At 52.6% G+C, this 13,127-nt stretch overlaps 1 long non-coding RNA gene across 6 annotated transcripts in view; it reads right to left on the bottom strand.

The window, feature by feature from the left end:
• Positions 1 to 13,127, bottom strand: part of LOC308180605 — a 193,693-nt gene that overhangs the window by 54,721 nt on the left and 125,845 nt on the right. The window lies entirely within an intron of this gene.

The raw sequence follows: 13,127 nt of genomic DNA, 5'->3' as shown, positions 1-13,127 counted from the left end.
ATAACTCCTCATAAAAGGAGTGCGTGATTTTATGGAGCCGCTGGTTGCCTGCTCTTGCCATGGAGTGCCCCACAGTCATGTTTATTGCTGTAAAATGATGCCTCTCCTGTTCACAGGATAACAGTCTTTAAGTGCAACGGCTCTAGGGTTAAATCAATCAGCAGCATTTAAATCATGCATAGTGAAATATTAATTCTGGAGAACAACTGCATGCTGATTTACTCAGAGCAACTAACATTGACTGAAGGTGATTTTCCCTCCTATCTTGTACCACGTTTCCTTATAGTACACGTGCTGCGGTTTAACCCGATCGGCAGCTGAACACCACACAGCCGTTCGCTCAGCCTCCCCCCTCCCTCTCTGGGAGAGAAGTGAAGAACGGGAAAGTGAAGCCCGTGAGTTGAGATACAGACAGCTGATTAAGACATGATAATAATAACAATAATGATGATAATAGTACTACTACTAATAATGTGCACAAACAAGTGATGCACAATGCGATTGCTCACCACCCGCTGACCGATGCCCAGCCTATTCCCGAGCAGCCGGCCCCCCACCCCGGCCAGCCACCCCTATATATTGTTTAGCATGACGTCAGATGGTATGGAATACCCCTTCGGCCAGTTTGGGTCAGCTGTCCTGGGTCTGTCCCCTCCCAGCTCCTGCTGCACCCCCAGCCTGCTCGCTGGCAGGACAGAGCGAGAAGCCGAAAAGTCCTTGGCCTGGTGTAAACACTGCTCTGCAACAATTAAAACGTCAGCATGTTATCAGCGCTCTTCTCATCCTAATCCAAAACATAGCACCCTACCAGCTACTAGGAGGAAAATTAACTCTGTCCTAACTGAAAGCAGGACAACACAGCTTAATAGGGACCCAGAAATCAGAAAACCATGGAACCTCCCATATGTCTGGAGTGACTATTTAGGTTATCTTCAGTTGATCTCTGCAAAATCCCAGCCTGACCTCAGAAGTCTCTTCTAGAAATCTGCCATTTCCCATTTCCGATCATTTCAAATCTGGCTCAATAAAAGCCATCTGAGAACAAAGGACATGAATACTGATGACAAGTTTTGCATCTAAATTATGTCTTAATCAGTCACTTTTTAGAAGAGCACAACTCTCTTATCCAGCTTCAGGCTCCTTGTAGGACAAGGTAAAGGTTCAGGCAATCGCCCCTCTGCAGCTCCCACCTCCCTGGAGTCTCAGAAGGGAGCGGGGAAGGTGCCAGTCCCGCAGCACCTCCCGGAGCTACAGCTCAGCATCTTGCCTCCTTGCGCGGCAGCACCCACCATGCTCAAGCCAGGGCTTGCTGGTCTCCTGCCTGGCCCCACAGCGCTGCCCAGCAGCCGAGCCCGAGGGCTGGGGCAGGCAGGCAGCACGACCCCGCACCGCTGGGCACCGCCGGGCACCGCCGGGCACCGCCGGGCACCGCAGCTCCCGCTGCCCGCTCAGCCCCTGCGCCAGGTGCTGCTGCTGTCCTGCGGGCTGCTGCCATGCCCAGAGGCGCCCACGGCAGCAAGGCCTTTCTGGAACGCACAGGAGCCACCAGGGGCGTGCAGCCTTGCTGTACAAGCACCGTGTAAGCCCTGCTCCCCTCTACACCCAACCTCAGCAGATTGCACGTGGCAAGAAACTCGCAGCATCTGCCGGGAAGTGCTGGGAAGCACAGCTCCAGAGCGCCCAGCATCCCGTGCACCAACACCAACCACAGCAGAATCAATCTGTTGATACTGACTTATTTTTGAAAGGTCACAGTAATCTTAAACACAATGTTATGGCACATGGCTCAGTTAATCTGGGACACTGCGGCTGACTTGTCACAGGGAGAAAGCGATGAAGATCAGCGCTTCCTCACAGCACCGCGTCTCACTGGGGACGTACGTGTCTGACCTACGGCACTCGCATTGCATTAACACTGCAATTTGTTCTAGGACTTTCCGTGCTCAAAGTTTTCTTGGGGATTGTACGATTGCATACTGAGCGGATCTGGAGGGATAAATGAGTGAAGTTTTCAGTAAGATTAATACAAAACAGTCCTGTTTGACTTTGAGCTGATTAGAACTTATTCATGCTACAGCCCTGTGATGAAGGCAAATGCTCTGTAACCACAGTGTTAGCAAAACTCTATAGCGTTAGGCACCGCTGACGCTGAAACTGGTTAAGTTTCCTGCACAAAAGGCAGCTGTGTTTCATACAGTTTTGCTAGCAAGGAGTGTAAAGGCATTACCTGTGGGTGAAGTCTCACCTTCGCTGTCCAAGTCAGGGAACGAAGGCACAGAGAGGAGATCGGCTGAAATGCTAAATGAACACCCAGCACACCACCAGCAGACTGTCTGCCTCTAAGACCGCTGGTCCCCTTCCACGTTCTTCATGGAGAAGGCCGAATGCTCAGCCGGCGCTCATGGCAAGTAACTCAGGGAGTGCACGGAGCCGGGCTGGGCACTGCAGCCGCGGAGCAAACACGGTGCATGGAGGGAAGCCCTGGGCAGTCTGCTGGCTGTACTGATGTGCCCCGGCTCCAGCCGTCTCGGGGAGGAGGGACTGACCTTTTACTCCATGCTGCCTCCCTAGCCTTATCTCAGCATATCATCACCTGCTACCATTTACGAACGCGGCTCCACATGTTTCTGTGCTGGGGACCTGTCTGCGATGGGAGTGGAAGCCTGGAGCCGGCCCGGGGCAGCATGGCACCGCTGCAGCTCCCAGCCCGGGGCAGGCGTGGAAGAGGCCCTGGCGCTGGCCTCCCCGCGAGGCTACGCGTGCCCGCTGACCCCGGCTCTTCCCATGCCTACATGGGACAGCCCACAGCTGCAGGCACTGCTGCACTGAGGTGTGCTGCAATTAGCCAGCAGCTTTGCTAACCAGAAACAGGAGAGGCTACTTGTAGGCTGTTTCTCCCTCCCCCCCTTTCCTCTCCGGGAGTTCTTGTCTAGGCATTGATAAATTAAACTAGGCATCTCCTTTGACTAAGATGGATGGCAAGCTTAAATGATATCCACTGAACAAATGGCTGATTTGTGTATTCTTCCATTCAGGATTAGGCTAATAAGATGTTCATTTATGGATCTATTACTCAGTCATTTAACTGCTTGAAATAAGAGGAGCAGGCAAATTCCACCATCGAGGCATTGATTTCCATCTTTTTAGGCTATGTTTTAGTGGAGGATTTGCTAAGGTAATTTAGTGGGATGTATCAAAATGTTCATTAAGCTGACACAGTACTTTAAAACACATTAGAAAAGCCAGAGGTGTTTGAAGGCTTATGGCAGCTGTATTCCTCCCCCCCCCCTTTTTTTTCTTTTCAGTTGCTGAGTTGCTGCAAGCAAGCACAACTGCATTGTTTCAGACGGTGAAGGGAAGAATAAAACCAAAGCCAAAGCCATTGCCTGAGCACAAAGCAGTGGGACCACTGCTGCGGGAGCCAATCAATGGAGACAGCAGAGCCCAGGACCCCTCCTAAAAGCCAGCCCAGTGATGTGGGGCGCCAGCGGCCGCGATGTGCAAGACATTGGCAAGAGGTGGGCACCTCTGGGTGCACCGGTTCCTGCATGGGGCTGGGTCCCTGGGGCATCTGGGGAACAAGGAGGCGAAGCAGCCCAGGTTTCTGTGCGTTGGCACCCTCTGATTCTCTCTGGGACTGCCAGCACCTCTGCCCCCCCCCCCAAGACCCCGCTGCTCTCACAAACCCTGCCACAGAGCCCCACCGTGAGCTGCCACGGCTGCCTGCGAGTGCCCAGGGGACACAGGGACTTACAGCAGCTGCTGAGGCACAACCGAAGGCAACGAGCCTTTTGCTTCAATGTTTGTGCCAAGCTTATCTTGTAGAGCCTTGGGCCATTTGTCTCCATTCTTCCCTTACTGTTTCCAACACGGAAATTTCTCACCCGGTTCCAAAGAGCCTGCAGCCAGGCAGCCAGAAGCACCCCAGCTATGGAGGTGACGTGCTGGGCACACTGTGCACAAGCACTGGCAGCGGCGGTGCGCAAAGGCAAGGGCTGCCAGGAACATTTCAACTGAACCCTTTTTCAATCAGGGTAATGGGTTTTCATCCACGACGTGCACTGGCAAGGTTTTCTGGACTCTGCCCCAAGTGGGGTTCCCGGGCTCCCTCTGTGCTTGCACACTGCGGCCCTGCCTGGTGGTACTGGGGACAACCAACGCCCTGCTCCTGCAGGAGTCAGAAGCTTCCCCTCAGACTGAAACTGTTCCGACAAGACTAGCGTTTTCCATGGGGACCCGGGCTGTGCACAACACACAGCCTGCACCCTCTGGCAGCAGCTCCACAGTCCCTGAGCTGGGACCAGGTTTGACCCAGCAACCTCAAAATCCCATGTTGTCCCCTGGCAGCAGCCGGGACAGCCCCTCTGGCTGCGGGGAACTGTGGGCACAGGGACCCCACAGCACGTGGAGTCGGGGGGCTGGAAGGATGCTCCGTGACAGCGAAGGACACCGCTTCCACCTCCAACCCCCACCTCCATCACAAAACCGGTATTTCTCCTCACCGCGCTGCGGGCGTTTTCCCTGGCGCTGCAGCAGGACGCACACGACTTGGGACCGCAGGTTACCCACAGCGTCCTCCCCAGCCCGGGCGCCGTGCTGAGGCACCCCTGAGCGCGGGGCGGCAGGTTCCTGCCCTGTCAGCCCCTGCACCCGCTGCTCCCCGCTGCTCTGCCAGCCAGGCGAGCAGCCAGACGCGCCGCGCACTGCTCCCCTCTGTGCAAGTCTGGCTTTCTGCCCGCAGGACGCCTTCAGAGCCCTGTTTCACGTACCCCCGCTTCATGTTCTCTTGTGTGTGCAACTTGTGCCATTACCAGCATTTCTTCCCCAAACTGTGCTTTTCACATTTTAAGCACAAGCCTAGAGCACTTGTTTGCATGCAGCTGAAGTCTGGTCTGGCCTCCTTCTTACTGCTTTCCCTCCTCAGCACTCTGAATTTTTTTTTTTGTCTTTATGTCTCATTCGGGGCCCCCTACTATACTGACAACATTTAAAATTGGCACAGCATCCTCACACCGGACACTTTTCTTCTATCTAGCCATTGTAGACAGAGCTTTATAGAAAATACACATGCACAGGTGTTATGGGGAGAGGGTGTCCCTGGGCAGGGTCGGTAACTGCCAAGGTGCTTTGTGACTGCTGTAAGACTACAATGCATAATCTTAATAACATTTTAGGGGCAAGTCTGCATCTATTCCAGAGATGGAGAATACAAGGTCATTCGCATTTGATTTTTACTGAGGCATTAGCCTTCTTTATGCCTCTCTCATCAACAGAAGGGAAATTTGTTGTACATCCCATGCTCACAGCTGCTCATCTCAGTTATCCATCTGAACGAGTGCCACGGGTAAGCGGGCAGGGGCACGAGGCAGGTTTACTGACGTGGGGTGCTGGCGCCCGGCACTAGCTCCCCACGGCTCTCTGAGTCAGAGGCACTCTTGGGGACAACAGGAAATTGCACAGCAGATCTCTTCTTAGAGTGAAGATTTGCAGTCGCTAATTACCCATAGATAGTATATGGAGGCTTTGTGTCCTGATAAACAAACAGGCACTCCAGCATCTGTGAGGACAGCCTGCTGTGCTAGCAGTTAATTCAGGGATGGGGGCAGGCTTTCTGCTTGAAGAAAAATAAAAAGCATCAGCTGTCTGGTTCTGCTAAATTAAACCAGGAAATAACTAAAGACACCGATATTTAAGCTGCTGTCAGTAGGATGCAGCATTAACAAGCAATTCTGCATGAGCTAGCTTTTTGCACCTCTCTTTCCTGCAGGACTTGCTCGCTGCGCACACCACAAGTGCTGCTCACGCTTTCAGACCGCTCGCAGCAGCAGGACTCAGCGCCTCGCCGCTGCTTGGGCAGCAGCCCCCACACAGCAGGACCGTGTCTCAACGCAGAGCCATGCTCAGGGAGCCATGGGTTTGTTCACAAGCGGGAGGGCAGGGATGACCTGAACTCACGGCCCTCCCAGCGTGGAGGTTCATGGCTTTATCCCGTTGCTGCCGTAAGTCAACAGAGACCTCCTCCTTGCCTTTACGGCGCTAAGGACCAGCCTTTCGCACGCTCCACACCGGTCACTCAGGGAATAGCTGGTTACCCAAGATTTTGATAACATGGCTGAGCATTAGAGGCAGGAATGAGATTAGCCTCCAACAGGTATTTACCCAGCACTTTTGTCCTCTTGCCTGACTTTGAAGCGTAACGAGCTCTGAAAGCACTTTCCTGTTTCAGATCATTGGTACCTTCTGCAGACAGAAAACAGGAGGGTGTAGAAGAGGTCTTAATTTATACTTCATCTGCTGGGTCTTAGTTAATTTAACAGGTTCCTGTGTTCACAAAACAAATTATCCCTTGAGAAAACTGAGCTGGTGCCAGGACATAACTGTTTCATTTAATATACCCACTGCGTAATGAAAGCATCTCTCTTTATATATGCTGTCTTGGGCTTTACGTTAACAGAGATTCTTATGCATATTGGTACTCTATTTCCTCTAAGTAATGTGTCATTTCAAGTAGACAGCTAAGACGTAAATACAAATGTAGCCTCGAGAAGTCTGCTTTTATCTAGGGAAATGCTTCCTCTCCTGCCTGCTCAGGGCAACGGGAGCAGCCAGATTTGCCAGCGGTCAGCTGCGCACGCCTCCCAGCGCTGAGCAGGGCCCTGCCAGCCCCGCAGCCGCTGGCAGCACGTGGTGCAAGCACCTGCGGCACTGCCCAACCCCGCTCCCAGCTTCTCTGCAGCTTCCTGCAGCGGGGGCCAAAGCACCTGCGGCTGTGCGGGGCTGCACCGCGCGTGGCAGCAGGAGAGGCTGCGAGTGGGACGTGCCACGGGGTGCCCGAGTATGCCCAGGCTGCCCTGTACCAGGGGCACGGGTGGCAGGAAGGGGCGCAGGGATGTGCCCAAGCACTGCGAGCAGCTCCATGCTCCCGGGAGCTCAGACGTCTGTCCATCCGTACGCCCGTGTGCCTTCCTGCCCACCATCCCTGGCTCCTCACCTCGTCCCCGGGGCTTCTGGGCTAGCAGCTACACTGCCCAGAGCGATGGCCTTGCTGGAAAACCACTTCCATGCTGGTTTTAATCACTTCCATTCCATCCGCTTTCAAAAATCAGTGCAGACCACTGAGCTGTGACCAAGTAAAAAGCTCAGCCCTACATTAATTTTTCTCTTTTGCATAATGCATTTAGGAGTGTATCTATTTTTTATTGCGGAATAATATTCCTGTTTTATATACTGGCATCTTTTTGATGTACTGAGATTCTGTGCAAATTCACTATTCATCACAGGGAAAGCCAAATAAATAAATACCATTGTGGCTCTGCTTCACAGCCACAATTATAATCTTTTCCAGGTAGTATTTGCTTCATTATCTGAGTGAACAGTTTTATCTTACCCACAAGGCAGACACTCCAAATTCACAGTTGGGCAGATATAACCTTGGTTATTTAACTCAGCCTAAATGATACTCTAATATTCCTCTTAACTGCTGCTCTTAAACAGTTTCCCCCTATAGTTGTTAATCACATTAAAAGGTATTGGGTATATAATTTCCTTTAATTATATGAAAATATTGCTTGCTTCCTTTCTTTGGAGCGTTAAGCACTGAGCATTAGTGATTAATACCATCAGTTTCCAAAGGCAGTCAGAGAAAGCTCATAATTGTTGATTTATGCCTTAATTGGAAGACACCTGCCTTTTTTCTTTTGATTTTTACTTTGAGTCCAAAATTATTCTGCATGTGTCATCATTACATTAATCAATACATATTTTGTCTTCCACAAATCTGCCTAATTGCTTTTCTCATTTAGACAATGCTGGAGTCATTTGCTAATGAACATCGTCACACTAATATGGCATGGAGGATTTACATGTGGCACTCCAAGCAGATTTAGAAGGAGAAGGGGAAAGACACCGCGCTTGTCATCACAGGTGCTGGAGCCTTCCTGAGCCATTAGCATACAATTACTGCATAGCAGCCTGGAAATTAAAGGCCGACTCCACTTCCCACCAACCCCGTGCCAATCGCACCACGCAGAAGCTGCTGTTGCCTCCAAAGCAAGAGCACCGCTGTACCGAGGCAGCTTCTCAAGCCCAGCGGTGGCAGCAGTCCACTTACAAGCTCAGCCGCAGGCCTGAGGTTCTGCAGATGCGGGCTGTGGCCAGGCCGCTGGATCCTTGCGACTGTTTAGGTGTGGGAAGAAGCTCTCCTTTTGGCTCAGGGCTGCGCACACACCTGGGGCCGTCCGTGGGGGTGGGATGGGCTGGGAACACACGGGCCAAGAACCGGCATTCCTATGCGATGGGATGGCTTAGGCACGGGTCGCCCCGACCCTTCCCTGCAAACAGCGATGCCACCTCCCCCCGACACCCGTGCCCAGCCTCCTCTCAAAGCACGGTTCAGACACCCAGCAACATCCCCAGACCTCGTCTGGGCGCTGAGCCGCTCACCCAGGGCACGCACCCTCCATCTCCTGCTTGTCTGCAGCCTCCTTGTTCGGAGACAAATGCTTTCAGCTGGGGCTTTACAGCTATTTATCTCAGCAAGCCGTTCTCCCACAGCAGGGCTGCGTGCTGGTGGCACGCAGAGCTGAAGCACCAGATGTCCTGGCGATAGCTGCCAGCCACCAAGGCGAAGCCGGTGCTGCTCAAGTGGGGTCTGCTTCCCCCCGCTCAGCCGACGGCAGGAGGAAGCGTGTGTATTTGTCGGGCTCTGACCTGCCCTCGCAGGGAGCAGAGCTGCTGCTTCCCAGGGCTTCAGCAGCTTAGAGCCGCGGGGCACCAAGGCCTGCAGCCGCCCGGCCACCCAGCCCTGCGGGGCCCCGCACCAGGTCCAGCGCCTCCAGGACGTGGGGCTGGGAGCAGGAGTGGCTCGAGCAGGGAGATCTCTCCCGCGACAGGCTGAAGTGCTTGACAGCGGCTCAGCAAAGACCAGGAAGGTTTCTGTACGTCCCTGCACCCACCCCTCATCCTGGTAGCAGCACTGAGCACCGGTGACCTTCTCCTTGCTGAAACCCCTGCAAGGAGATATGCTTTAATCAAAGCCTCACGGGGACAGAGAAATAGGTGACTGCTGAGACACGGACCTAACATCCCTTGGAAGCGCACAGGGAGAGTGAGTAACGCCAGTGAGCCCACCAGGAAGGCAGCTCGGTGCCACACCGCCTCCACCACAAGCAGCAGGACTGCCCAGGAGGAGACACAACATGCACCGGCATGCGTCTTATCACCCGGCTGTTTTTTAAAAGAAGGCAAGTCCAGATAAAAAAAAATCCACCTTAATCAAGAGAACCTCGCTGCAAGTGTTTCCTGCCAGCTGCAGCCTGGGGCTTTCATCTCGTAAGCAGCCCCCGCTCCTGGGAGAGCAGTGAGTTATCCTCCAGCCGCACACCCACCAGGGCAGGGGTCAAGAGGGACAAGGGAAAGCTCTGCTCCCTCTAAATCAGGCTTTCTGAGGGAAGATGAAAGCTGAGAATATTTAATCTCTTTCTGACTCTGGGCTTCTGTTCTCATATTGTCATAATACATCTAAAACTCTGCCAATCCTCAAGAATTTGTGAATATTCCACATCTTCCCTTCATGCCAGCAGGTCCCTTGGAGATCATTGCAACACACGTCAACCTTTACTAATATTTGGTATGATATACACAGTATAAAAGATTTCCCAAAAAACACAACTTCTGCTGGAAACTGAAACGCTTCCAGACTCCAAGCAGAGCACTCATTCTGCCCAAGCTCATGTCTCTAGCTTGTAGGCTAAATTCAGGAGATGGCTGCCTTATTTGTCAATGAAAATCCCAGAGGCTCCAAGACAAGGTCTCATTCAAACTCACGTGCAAGGAGGGTGACATAAACTGGAGAGATGCAACAACAGCAAGTGCTGATAGAGGCTGCAGAGCTTGCTGACTCGGAGAAGGGCACTCGCTCCTCCCGCACAGTACACACACAGTTTATAGAGCTGCACAAGGGGCAAGTACGTTCGGACACAGAAGAGCAGAAAAAACAACGCACAAGGTTCCACGGATACAAAGGACAGCAATCACACCCATAACTAAGCATGATTTAGGGCAAGCATTTTGGTGCCCCATCAGAGGGAGTTCAGGGCAAAATTAAAGGAAGCCCTCCTGCCCCCATGCAAAGCTCAGCGCTGAACAGAGTTCGGCGTGACCGTAGGCTCTGCCTCCATCCCTCTCTGAGCATGGTACAACGAGCTGCAGACATGAAACCCACCTGCACCGGTCAGGGGCAGTGCCGCCCGGCTCCGCGGCGCCCAACCCAGCGCCGTGTCACTCGTGGTGCCCGTGCTGTGCTGCCCCGCGCCCGCCACGGCTGCAGGACGGCCCCGCTGGGTGCGACGGAGCACAGCCGGCAGGGACACGGAGCGGCGCCGCGCTTGCATAGCGGGGGGAAAAAGAAAGCACAGCCATTCAAAAACAAATACTCTTAAATACAGCACTGAGATTTTCCACGCCACATACATAAATGTGTGATTGGGTCCAGAGACCTTACTTTTTTTGGAGGCCACAAATGATACCAAGCCTTACATGATACTGTAATAGGAAGTGCCTGAAATGATAAATTAATGGAAAGAGCATTTGTGACAGTGATAAAAGGAAAGTTTAAAGCTTGTATTTAGATAAATTGGCCGGAAAATTTGATCCACACAGTCTTTCAAATACGATTATACAAACATAATTTGCATAAATATTATAATTAAAATTCTTCCTATGGCATAATAAAAAAGGGAAAATAGTATTAAATGATCAAGGCAGCTGAATGTTTGAAATATCACTGTGTGATGTTTCATGCTATCCATTAAGTAAGTAATTTATTGCAAAATCTATCAAAGCAAAAGGATATTAAGTCAGATAAGGCTGGCTTTTTATTTTGCAGTTTTATTTTGCAGAGGATATCATTACTTTCAGTGCACATTTGATTTTTTCCAAGGTACTAGCTCAGAGTAATTATACTATTGGATCTGGTTTAGCACTGTGACACTCCAGGTGCACTAACTGCGGCACATGCTAATTAGCAGCTCATGGTAATAATTGCCAATAATCGTCGTTCTCAGCTGTGAGCCGTGTCATCTCTGACCCCAAAACCAGGGGGACCTGGGGCCAGAGGCTCTGGGAAGGAGGGTCCCCCGCTGCCCCCTGCCAGGCTGGTGCCTGCCAAGCCCAGGCTGGAGGCAGAGCGATGCCCAGCGCATGAGGCGGTCGGAGGCAGGGGGCTGGAGCACAGAGGGGTTTAGCGCAGGTACTAAAATGCCTTGCACGATGCTTGGCTCAGCTCCTCAAACAGCCCCGCTGTTTTAGCACTTCCCTCCAAAATCTGTTGAGCTTGCTATGGATGATTGTCTTTGGACGAAAGGGTTGATATCACCCCCAAAACACTCCCTCAAGACCAAAGTCGGTGAAACTGTACCAGCAGACACCACTCCCGGGTATAATCCATTTTGTATCTCCACCAGCACCGCTTCCTACTCTTGTAAAGTCTACGAGAAGGGCTCGGGCCTTGGAGCGAGGCCTGGCTCTGCTTTGCACCTCCACAGCAGTTCAGTCATCCCTGACACTCAGAGAGCAATTTGTCACATCCCTTTCTCCACTGCCTTTTTATTCATGCTGGCCACAACCAGCCCTCTGCTTTCCAGGTGACAACCTTCGCTGAGCTGCACAGCCCACGAGGCCCCAGCTGCGTGCCGCGAGCAATGCTACCCCAGCTCGGCACGGGGTGCGCTGCGCCCAGCCCCGGGGGCGCGGGGCTCCTCACCGGCACAGCGCGGCACAGCGCCCACGCGCAGCGGGCTGGGGCAGGCGGCTCTCCAGAGGGGGCTGCGGGTCCCGGGCCAGTGCAGGGATTTGGCTGCTGGACGCGCTCGCTCCTGCGTCCCACCGCCTTCTGAAGCGCAGCTTCCAGCAGCGACAGCGTTTAGCCAGCACCTGCTGTACCTAAGTAACAACCCTCAGCATCGCACGGAAGAGCTTCTGTATCGCTCCCGAGTTCTCCCAGGATCCTGCAGCCATCTAAGAAAACAGGCAGAAACCTGTGGTATTTTAGCAAGCTGCTTCTAAATCCAGTCAGCAAACTGATCCATGGTAATCAGTTTGCAATTTAAAATCAAATACCTGCAATAGTGTACGTGATTAGAATGGATAAAAGCAAAAAGTGAAGGTGTATTGAGAGCTGTAGAGCCAAGTTCCTTGCCGGCAGGATCAGACTGAAATCAATAGGAGAAGATGAGTTAAATTAATAGTTATAAATGTGGACAGAGATGACACTGCTCTACCCCCTGTTCAACCTGAGCTCCTCTTGATTACTGCTTTGTCTGGGGAAAATGACAGGCTACACCACAGCAGCACCTTCTCCATCACCGACAGCGTGAGGAGATGCACAGGGAAGCGGTAATTACACGCTTCTCTGAGGGTTTTCTGAGAACCTGAAGGGTCTCTTGGTTGGGGAAAAGATGAAACACAGTATCCATGCGAACATCAGATTTGGAAGAATAGCAAAGTAACTGATACTCTGGATCTCCAGGATGACGTCTCGGTCTTCTAACAGAGGTCAGCAACAACAAGCAGGAAAGCGGCTTTCAGAGATGTCTCTCTTGACAGAGACAGGCAGGCTCTGGCTGCTCGGCACCGGGAGGCCTACACCACGTGCGGCGCGGGCAGATGCCTCACAGGCCTTGTGACCAGCAGGACTGGGTGAGCTTCAGGAGGTCGGGGGGAGAGGCCCGTTTCCGTCAAAACAAGGCGGCCCGAGCCACTGGGAGTCTGTCTTTTGGAGCAACCTATTCCTGTCTTCCTTGTACTTGGCTAAAAAACCAAGAAGATAGAAAATCTCAGAGGAGGGGGCCCAGGAGGGGCCCCGCCAGGCCACCGCGCTGCGTGCAGAGCCGGAGGGCTGCTCGTGCGAGGCCTCAGCGCCCTGTCCCTGCAGATGTTTCTCCACCATGGAGCACGGTTATTTTTCAAGTGCCTTTTTTAGGCAGGTGCTCCTTGCCTTACTCTAACACATTTTTGTACAAACAACAGATTGTGTTGCTGTTAAGCTTTTCATTTGGAAGAAACAGCGATGGGATGCTGCTTCTCTCTCTTCAGCCCCATTTTCCTCTGTGCACGCTGACTCCCACTGC

This window comes from Anser brachyrhynchus (assembly GCF_964034855.1).
Source record: "Anser brachyrhynchus genome assembly, chromosome: 20".
In the NCBI taxonomy this organism is placed as follows: domain Eukaryota; kingdom Metazoa; phylum Chordata; class Aves; order Anseriformes; family Anatidae; genus Anser; species Anser brachyrhynchus.
Note: the sequence above shows the minus strand (reverse complement) of the source record. Positions and strands in the feature narration are given on the sequence as shown.